We start from the raw sequence: 10,947 nt of genomic DNA, 5'->3' as shown, positions 1-10,947 counted from the left end.
GATAGGTTTTGGCAAAGAAATAGATTTGTAGGATTTTTGGCCTAAGCTAGAAAATAGCCTCAGATGTCGCAATCGCGGTCCACTGAGCCACAATCGCGCTAATATGATCGCAATCCTGTGATCGCAATTGCGGTAATTGAGGTAATTTAGACCAAATTTCTCAAAAACTCAATTCATCTAATTTAAATGACAATATGAGTTCCAAAGTAAAATTTACATTAAGAGAAAGGAACATGGTCTTTAGGTAATCAATCATGCCCATAGAACATGAAAAATTTATTATGAATTCATTTGGGGATTTAATCTAGCACTTAGAGTGAACACACTATTTCTATCAAATCTAAAAAAATAAGGGTAATCAAGACTTCCCCAATAGTATACACACCAATTACCACAACCAAGAACACCAACAAGCATAATTAAACCAAGGAACTAGCATGCAAAATATAGTTTTAGGCCATCCCTAAAACATGAGTCTTAAGGCCTACACAAGAGCATCAAAGAGAAAATGCAAAGCACATACCAGATTATAGATGCAGAGTGGATGCTTAAACACCTTTGGATGCCCAACACATAATCACAATTGGGTATAATTTGTGAGAATTTAGAAAAGGGAATGTGGGAAGGGAAATAGAATTCAACTGGTCAGTTAACCAGTCTTAACTATAAATGCAATCAAAGTATCATGATAGCGGGCATATGGTGATCTCGATCGCGATGAGATGCATACCGTGATTGCGGTAATTAAGGCCAATTTTTGGTCCTCTATTTTCCCCTGTTCAGTCCACTACTCAAATGCATCATATTTTCTCTTTCTCAACTTTATTCAAAACACCTTATAGTACCATAATTTCATGGATTAATTGCAAAAAAAAAATGGAACCTACTCTACTGATCAAAAATTCAAAGGATACGAGCCACTTTTATGGCATTGATGGGTTGCCTCCCATCCAGTGCCTAATTTATCATCACAGCATGGCATGTTTTGATCATCATTTATGTGTTTCCTTAGTGGATTTGAATTTATGGCCTAACTTTTGATTAATACTTATTGATCAAAAGTTGGGCCGAAGATTTAAATCTTCTAAATGGGGACTAGGCAAAAGTGGGGGCACAACGATACTACTTCTATCTCACCACTTTGAAGACATGAACCTCTTACATAACTTCACATCTAATTTTTGAGTAGGCTCGTTGGGTATTGGTGTGAACATCAACAGACCACTAGTTAATCCACAGATTTTTAACTCGTTGGCCTTCACGATTTAAAGTTCATCATTTGCTCGGGTGGTTTGACTTTCATCACATCCACCAAGCATAATGTTGAAAATTGGTTAGAATGAGGCTGTCTTCCTAATTTTGGAGTCACATTCTTTTTGACATTCTTACCCAAAAATGAACTAGAGTCTTCACAAAGGATTTGCTTGGCTTTCCTTTCAATTCTAGTATCATTTCTTTAGTTCCGACATCCATTATCGTTTTGGAGTTTTTTGGTAGATAAATCACTAAGCATTATTCAACACCAAGATCACACTCAGTTTAAAGATTGTCCATATTTATGGCACTTAAAAGTTTGGCCTCCTCACCCATTTCTTCTTCCTTTTAACTTTTCTTTCCAAATGCTGCCATGGATTGATGCAGGAGATCTATGTTCTCCCCCATTATAGTCAGCCGATCTAAGATAGTTTGAAGCATTGCTTCAACACCTTATCTAACACGTTGTTCTTTCTTTATCATATCATGAGACCTATCAAACTCATAAAAAGAACTAACATGTTTGTTAGTATAATTAGGGGAGGGGGCATTTAGAAAATCACTCTAATGTCCATCTTGACCACCACATAAAGAACAATCATACTTCTAATAGGATTGAGACGTTTCACACACCTCTTTTCGGGAAGCATATTTATAGTTTTACCAAAAGTAGGGTCCACCACAATATGGACATGAATCCTCAAAATAAAATTTGAAACCACTAAATTCATATTCATTCCAAGATGCCATAGTAACAAGCAAACAAAAACAAAAATCTACCTAACAAAAGAAATAAAAGAAAATCACAAATGAATATTAACAAGTTTAAATCAAAGCAAGTAAGCTAAAATTCCAAACTAACTCAATACGCCAAATTGTTTCCAGGCAAAGGTGCCATTTTTTATAACGCTCAACTTACAAGTCTATATAAGTGCAAGGCGATCGTTGTCAATTGAATACCCAACTTCTAGTCGGGTTTAAATCCACAAAGAACAATATGAATGGTGATTGAGTAAGTTCGGGATAAAAGTTACTGTCTAAATTCAAACCTAGGATACAAATATTTGGGTGTTAAAAGGATTGAGCACCTAGGGTTCAAATTGGGGTTTTCTTCACCAAATTCTCGATATATTCAGGCAAGTATCTCTTTCCTAACTTAATTTTATATAAACTAATATATTTAATCATAGTTTATGTGGATTTAATTATTGGGTTTTGAATGATGGTTTGAGGGTTTTGTATGATTACTACTTGGTTGGTTTTTCCCATGGTTTTGGAATTGTTTGTTGTGCTTTATCTCATGGTCTTCAAATTAAAATTGTGCATGAGTATGGTGAATGGGAAAGGGGTCATGGATTACCCCAAATTTTATGGAATTCGTTTTGGAATTGGTATTACCCTCAACCCACTTGAATAATTGCTTTTGAAATATGGATAATTATATTGTTTTGCTTACTGTTCTAAGCTATTGCTTTGCATTAGTGGCTAAATGGATAAAAATTAGTTTTGAATGGGGACTTGGCGGCCATGGTATGATTCCTAAATTGGAACTTGGGGGTCTTGAATTCCCATAGGTTGATGGATAATTGGAATAGCATAATTCTATAAGCTTGCAAGCATAATTAATTGGTATGACGATTCCAATGGTAAATTCCTAAATGGATAACCACTTAGTTAAATGGATGAGTTGTGTAAATATTCTTATTGGGCTTAAAGTGGGTTATGTAGCTCGTCGTAGAAGGTGGAGGTCCCGAGAGAACCAATACTGGAAACCACATTTGACGACGTGGGGGTCTTTATGTCCATTGCATAGTTTACACCTTATAATTATTTTATAATGGCTAGGTCATGGATTTCCTAGCTTTTCCTTGGATTTTTCCTGGTTCGTGCGGGTAACACACAGTGGGACCTTTCAGCAAAGAGAGATGAGCCCATGTAACCCGTGGGTGCGCTTAGGATGGTTAACAGTCTAGGTTAATACTTTTAAATCTCATGTTTAAACCTTGTACCCTATCTCGACATTATATATATGTGTGTGTGTGTGTGTGTGTATGCATGTATGTGAACATGTACATTGAGATTGGTTTTGTTTTAGAAAATGGCATTATTTTATCCTTTTATTGAGTTACATGATAGCGCTCACCCTGCTAATCATACCTAAATGGTACATCATAAACGCTACATCATTTCATGATGCAGGTTTCTAAGGGTTTTCTCGGTTACTTATGTAAAGTTAGGTGATTCTGGTTCATCAGTTGGTCTGTATTGAAGTGGTGAGCCTCCATTTTTCAGAAGGCCGGACATTTCACTGATTTCATTATGAGTATCAAAATTTCATTGGTTTTTTTATATTTTAGATTTCCTTTTTGGCCATGGTCGAGGGCATGTCCCGACCTAATTCAGTATTTCGGTTTAGAGGTTTTTATGGACAAAGTGTGGGTGGTTATTATTTATTAACTCTTAGTTTCATTGAGTTACGTTAACTATCTTATCTTTATATTATGGATGTCTTCCATTTTTCTTTTGGATATTGTGTTCTGGTTGGCTTGACTAAGGGGGTGGTGTCCGGCCCTCGGCGGGCTTGAGATACCCTTCATGACTAGGGCCGAGGTCGGGTCATGACAGAATGAGTACTTTGGGATGTGTCCAAACTAAAAACTATAATTTATTTTGAAATGGAGGGAGTAAACTTTTTACGTAATTTCCACATAATATATATTATCCCCCTTGTTTGAATTTATATGCACAAACAAAATTCTAGGAGCCAACTAAATTTCTTTAATATTTTAGCTATTTTAAAATATTAATTATTGTGGTTTATGTTACTTTTTATTTTATTTTCAAATATATCACAAATTAAAAAGAAAACTAAGACGAATAAATTAAAACAAAGAAATTTTTAGAATGAAATAATAATATTATTCACATTTACATATAATGATTTTAATTAATTTTGTTTTTCACATCTCAGATAACTTCTATATTGTTGGAACAACTCTCTTTGTGTTATATATATGCTAGTATATAAGTATATAAACCAACACCAAAGGAAGTAAGAAAGGAGAGAGGATAACTTCTATTAATATTACTACTCTCTTTCTATCCATGTACTTAAATATTACAAAGTGGAAAAGAAAGTCTATTTATAGCCAAAGGAACTTGGCCACCAAGTCAATATCGAAGCGTGGGAGTGCTTGGGCAGTAAGGATGCCCTTGTGCACTTCACATAACTTCCAATACATTCATAACCCTCCCCCTTGGATAGCCATGTAAAAGAAAATCTAGTAAATATGTTTTTGTTTGCTGCCTCATTAAAAATATTATAAAATATAAGATCTTGGTTAAGAAAAAAAGAGTACAATATGTATTCTTACTCCCCTTGATAAAGACCCGATTCAAAAGGTTCAGAATTTGCAATCCATTCTTGTGTACCATCTTCTCAAGAGTTGAAGTTAGTAAAGATTTAGCTAACAAATCTGCAGAATTGTCACTTGAACGGATTTTTTGTATATCAATGTCATTATTTTTCTAGAGATAATGTGTGAAGAATAACTTTGACGAGATGTGGTTTATTATATCTCCTTTTATAAAGTCTCCTTCAATTGGGCTATGCATACAGCATTATCTTCAAATAGGATGGTGGATACCTTTATATCGCAATTCAGGCTACATCTTTCTTTGATGAATTACATCACAGATCTAAATTACACACATTCTCTACTTGTTTCATAAATATATATTATCATGGCATGATTTGAAAACTTAGCAACAATAGACTACTTTATAGATTGTCATGATATAGAAGTACCTTTGTATGCAAACACATAGCTTGTTTGAGATCGAGCTTTATGTGGGTTAGATAATAACCTGCATTTTTATGACCAACAATATCTATACTATATTTGTTAGATAAGACAGATTCATATCAATATTCTCTTATAGATTTCGTAAAATATGCTTACCACCATTCCAATGTTAACGTGTAGGAAAAGAATAATACTTGGCTAGCAAGTTGAAAAAAAGGTTATATTAGGCCTTGTGGAATTAGCAAGGTACAAAAGTGCATCAATAGCACTGAGATATGGTACTTCAGAATCAAGAATCTTTTCATTCTCTTCTGGAGGTTGGAACGAATGTTTACTCACTTCAAGAGGTCTCTATTGGAGTACTTGATGGATGTGTTTGGTCTATGTAAAACTGTTTCAAAATCTTCTTATTATATAGAGGTTGATAGGTGAGGATATCTAATAACTCTCAACTTACACAATGATATAAGTGCAAGGCGATCGTTTTCAATATAATACCCAACTTTGAGTCCGAGTCGAATCTATGAGGAACAATGTGAATGGTGATCGAGTAAGTTTGAGATAAAAGTTACTTGCTAAATTCAAACTATGATACAAACATTTGGGGGTTAAGAGTTGGAATATTCTTTAAATAAAATTTACTTGAAATACTACTTGAGAACACAATTATAGATAAGATTCCAATAGGAGAATAGACTTGGAATTATATTTTCCTAGGGGCAAAAAGTGCATGGTTTCATGATAATCAAATGCAACTTCTAGTTAATGACTATATGGGTAGGCTTGGTTAGGGGTTTTGATGTTAGTTTATCAACCAAACAACAAAAATATCACCCATGGACCCTTTCGGATACCTCAAGGGTGTGGCAAACAAATCCACCCGAAACTTCAATTAGGCATCCCTATTTATAGGAAAATGTTCAAAGATATAGCAAATTCACAATTCATCTTTATTTCTTAGACAGTGTAAAGGAATAAGTTAGCATCAAGTTATTGTTCACTAATACCTTGTCACCCATATCTCTTTTTCCAGGATTATATTGGATCCAAAAACATACCCACACCCCTCTTTCAAGGATGACGTGAGATTTTGGGAATTTGGGGTTTTCGCCCACAAATTCCAATTCAACAAGCAAGTATTAATGAAATCCAACTCTACACTAAAAAATCAAAACCCACACATATTTTCACCCTATTCCAACATAACGCCAAGATAGATGTTTAGCTACTCATGAAGTTTGACAAAAGAAATAAACCAAAATGGTCATTCAATGCTTCCATTGAAGAGGAAAAGTAAGGATATTCTCAAATCCAACTTCAATTACAACTAAAATACTTGAAAAATTAACTACAAGAATCTTTTCCAATTTAGTAGGGTTCTTACAAAACCAAAACTTGAATTCGAATTCCAAGATTATCCAAAAAGTAAAAGGGTTTTGTGTTATAGAGAATTGGAACAAGCTGTGGGAAATTACAAAACTGCCCCTGGGTTATTTTCCGCTACAGCGCTATCGCTTGTGCTTGATCGTGATTGCATCTCCTACAATCACGGAGAGCCCATCACGATCTCATGCTTTGACTGATTTAGTTTGATCGCGATCACGACCCTCATATCGCGATCGCAGTAACTAAGGGTTAGTTCTTGCTCTTGCATTTCTGGCTTTTACACTAACTCCACCCTTTTTGATCTTTTTACTTTTTTTCTTCCCATCACCTGTATGCCTACAAAATATGGGAATTAGTGCATTCAAATGACAAATTTGTCTCATTAACACCTTTTAATCATAGTAGCGTGCACGAATTTGGACGTAAATAAGTGGTAAATTTACCACTCATCAATCTCATCTGCCAAATATTCAATTTGCAATCCAAGACAAAATTTTGTCTTTTCAAGGTCTTTCATCTCAAACTCTTTCTTTAGATATTCAATTGCTTTTTAAACCTCTTCTGGAGTTCCAATGAGTTTTATGCCATCTTCATAAATAGCGAACAAACTTTGTTGTTTTTTTCTTAATGAAAATACAAGGACAAATGACATCTTTAATATCACCTTCATTTATCAAGTACTCACTAAGGCGATTATACTACATACGCCTGATTGTTTTAAAACATATAATGATCTTTGTAATCTGATTGAATAAATTACTAAAGATTTTAAACTATATGCTTCAGACATCTATAATTCTTCTGGGATTTTCACATCTTATAATCAATTAATAACATTAAATACGAAATACATGACATCTTTTATTGTCTGGACTGCAGGTCAAATAAATTTTATGCTTAGCAAGATATATATTTCACATGATAATTATTTCTACGCCAACATGCTTAAATAAATATAGAATTTAGATCCTCATAATATTGTACAATATTGAACTCTATATTGTACTAAAGATATCGTCGATAAAAATATTTAAATCGGTTCGTAATGCGATATAACTTATTGAGATCTCACTACTTTATTATTTTCTTAGGTACATAAACCTTGCATAAGGATTCATGGAGTGTTAGATTGTTGGGTCCTCAAGGGCATATTGCCTCCTTATTATGATGATTTACTTTATTTTCTTTTCAAGGATTATTTTATTTAGACCGATTGGTCTATCATGCTTCATGCATGTTGCATACTCTGTACTTTAGGGACACACTATAGGAGCATTTGCAACCAAACATGAAATCAATTTAGGTTAGCAAATGCTTCTAGCATTTGACCTGAATTATCTTTTAAATGAGGATCGTACTAACGATAATTCACAACATAATTATTAGTTGCTTATTATCTCCCCTTTATGTTAGAAAAACTAATATATATACTCTAATCTACTTTGGAGAATTCATCTTTGTGCATTATGGTACATTCATTAATTACATACTGCGTATCAAAAAGCTATTTAATGAAATATATGGTTCCCGATCCTGAACCAATTGAGAGGGAGGAATTGATCATAATTTATTAGTCTAAAGTATACAAAAGTTATTGTATTCAATATATCTAACACGGATCAAAAATAAATCATGATGGCACTTATCGCGGTACAGCCTTGATGAGTAAGTCAATCACCCAAATTGATATAGAAAATACGCAAATGCAAAAGTAAACATCTAGACGAGACTTCTAGAATGAAGTTAAGTCAAACATGAAATATAATTACAATAGAACATGAAAGAAATTCATAAAACACAATTCCAAATCTAGTGTCACAGCATAAGAGCATCTAATACAATATCCAAAAATAAAAGTCCATAATCTGTCTCTGAAATAGGAGTAAAGACAACACAGATAGAAGAGGCCAAGAGTTGATTCTACTAATCCTAGAGTGGCCAGTACCTCAAAGTGTCACCAACTTCATCACACGAAATCAACCTCCATGAGGCGTACTTATGCTAAATTCTGCATCGAAAGGGCACAGTATGGGTGAGTACGATCCATTGTACTCAGTAAGCATTATAGGGAGACTAAGCAAAGAAAAAAATAAGATAAGTATAACATACTATGAGCACGTCACCTGCAAGCAGAAAAGTCTCAAACTGTATCTCACACCATCTCCACTAATAGTTCTATTATATGTATACAAGTGTAAAAAAATAGTAACAACACAGATATAAAAGAGAAATACACGTCATCCAAATACAAGTCAAGAAAAGTAAAAAACACAGGCAGGATGCAAATGTAAATGTAATGAAATGTAGATGGGATAAATGATCAAAGTCATTGCATGACTTTTCGTATGCACCTACCGAGGTTGCTGCTGTTAGCTAGGACCCATAGGGGGTTCATAACCCATATGTTGTATCCCATATCTCAATATCAATCACAATCTTCACTCGTCTCTCTGTCTCGTGTTCATAGAGGATTTTCATAAATAAAAGTACCTTATTTTCTTTCAAAGACAGTGCTTCCAGTGGTACCAGTATCTCATGTATGTATATGTATGGAATGAGGATGTAATACTCGCAATCAACTCAAATGATGATATGCAATCCATCCAACACGAAATATATATACAAATGAGCCTAAAAATCAACTTAATATATCTATAATTTATGAATATCAACTTTAATTAGGAACCATTAGAATAAATATGTATGCAAGACATCATTAATATCATGTCAACCCCTAACTCAGGTATTTTATCATGATAAAAGCAATCAAAGCTCAAATAAGTCCTGATTAGCAAAATAAGCCCTTGCACATGCATCATATCTAGAATAAAGGTATTTAGATGCACAGTAAGGTCAATGATGTCAAATAAAGTCTCTATATGGGAAACACATAATATCAGATATCATAAACCAACCACAGCATAATATGAGTCCCTACAAGGGCACACAACAATAAAATAATCTCAAAATATAGAATCCATAGTTATTTTTCCCAACTCATAGCATGCTTTACTTATTCATTAATTTACCCAACTCGATCTAAAAGAAGTTAAAGCCATAACCTATCTCAAAAAGATGAAATTTTAGTCTAACGTGCTTCAATACTGAGCCTTTTCAATCTCAGAATCAACTACAATATTTGAAAATAGCATCTACTCATTAAAAGAAAGTTATCAATACCTATATTACCCATATTTGGGTTGGGGCTAAAATGGGTTCGAGAAACGAGTTTGAAAATAAAAGGAGTACAATCAAAATTTTATTTTTTAAAACATGCAAAATGGGTAAAATTGGGGTCCACAACAAAAAAAAACTTTTAAACTTTATCAAAAAATATCAATTTTTCACTTTGAAATCGTTATTTAAAGATGTTTTTGAAGACATAATCAATGAAAAACAGTGGGATTATGAATTTAGAAGTTACTCACACAAAATTCAACGTTGAAACTCTCAAAAATCTCCTTTCTCGAGCTTGGAGGACCAAAAATAGAGTAAGATTACAAAAATAGAGTATTTATACTTTTCAGTGAATGATACCTCACGATTGCAAACCCACCTCGCAATTGCGAGGGTCAAGGCTTGAACAATAATAAAATTGGCCTTCGCGTTCGCAGAGGTTGGTGAATAAAACCTTCGCATTTATGACAACCTCGTTGCATTTGCGATGAAGGACTCCATTGTTGTTCACGATCGCAACCACCAAGTTGCAATCGTGATGAATGGTGATTTCCTTCTTTGTGTTCGTAGCCAGGGGCCCGCATTCACAAAAAAGGATCCAGGCTCTAGATATCAGTTATGCACCATCTGATTTTGCATGATTTTGAATGTTCCGAAATGGACCCTTGAGATTTGTTCGGGACCCGACAGAAGAAAATCATATATGTTACTAGGCTAATTGTGATGTTTCAGACTCAATAGTGATGTCGAATTTTTAAAAAAGAATTGTTTTCACAAAATTAACCTCCGAGAGCCTATTTCACTATTTTTCAAATAAAGAATCAAAATGAGATATAAAAGCCTCAAAATCGAACCAACCCCACTATAAATCCAAATTCAACATTCTAGATCTATGCAGTCAATTTTATCACCCGACACTCAGAATAATAAATATTGATCAAAGTCAACTATATGAATTCTCAAGCGTCAAAAAATTACAAACTCGCACATATCATTTTTTATCGCATCAAAAATCATGTCAACCATCCTCTAACCTCAAAATCAACATGTAGCATATGGAGAAGGGCAAAATGGTCAAAAAATATAGAAATAGAAAAATCACAAATTCAATTCATTACAATATCATATTTCAGACCAACTCTTTTCAGCTTTGTTCTCATAAGCAATGATTTAGCTATTTATCAGAGGCATTCAATGATATCCCAACTTGAATATAACTAGCATTCTCAAGATTAATTTGTCTTCATTACATAATCTGAAAATTAAGTTTTTAACTCAATTTAATTGTGCATGTAAATCTATGAATGTCAAACTATAGGTTGAC

Source organism: Capsicum annuum, chromosome 11, assembly GCF_002878395.1.
Source record: "Capsicum annuum cultivar UCD-10X-F1 chromosome 11, UCD10Xv1.1, whole genome shotgun sequence".
Taxonomy (NCBI): domain Eukaryota; kingdom Viridiplantae; phylum Streptophyta; class Magnoliopsida; order Solanales; family Solanaceae; genus Capsicum; species Capsicum annuum.
Note: the sequence above shows the minus strand (reverse complement) of the source record.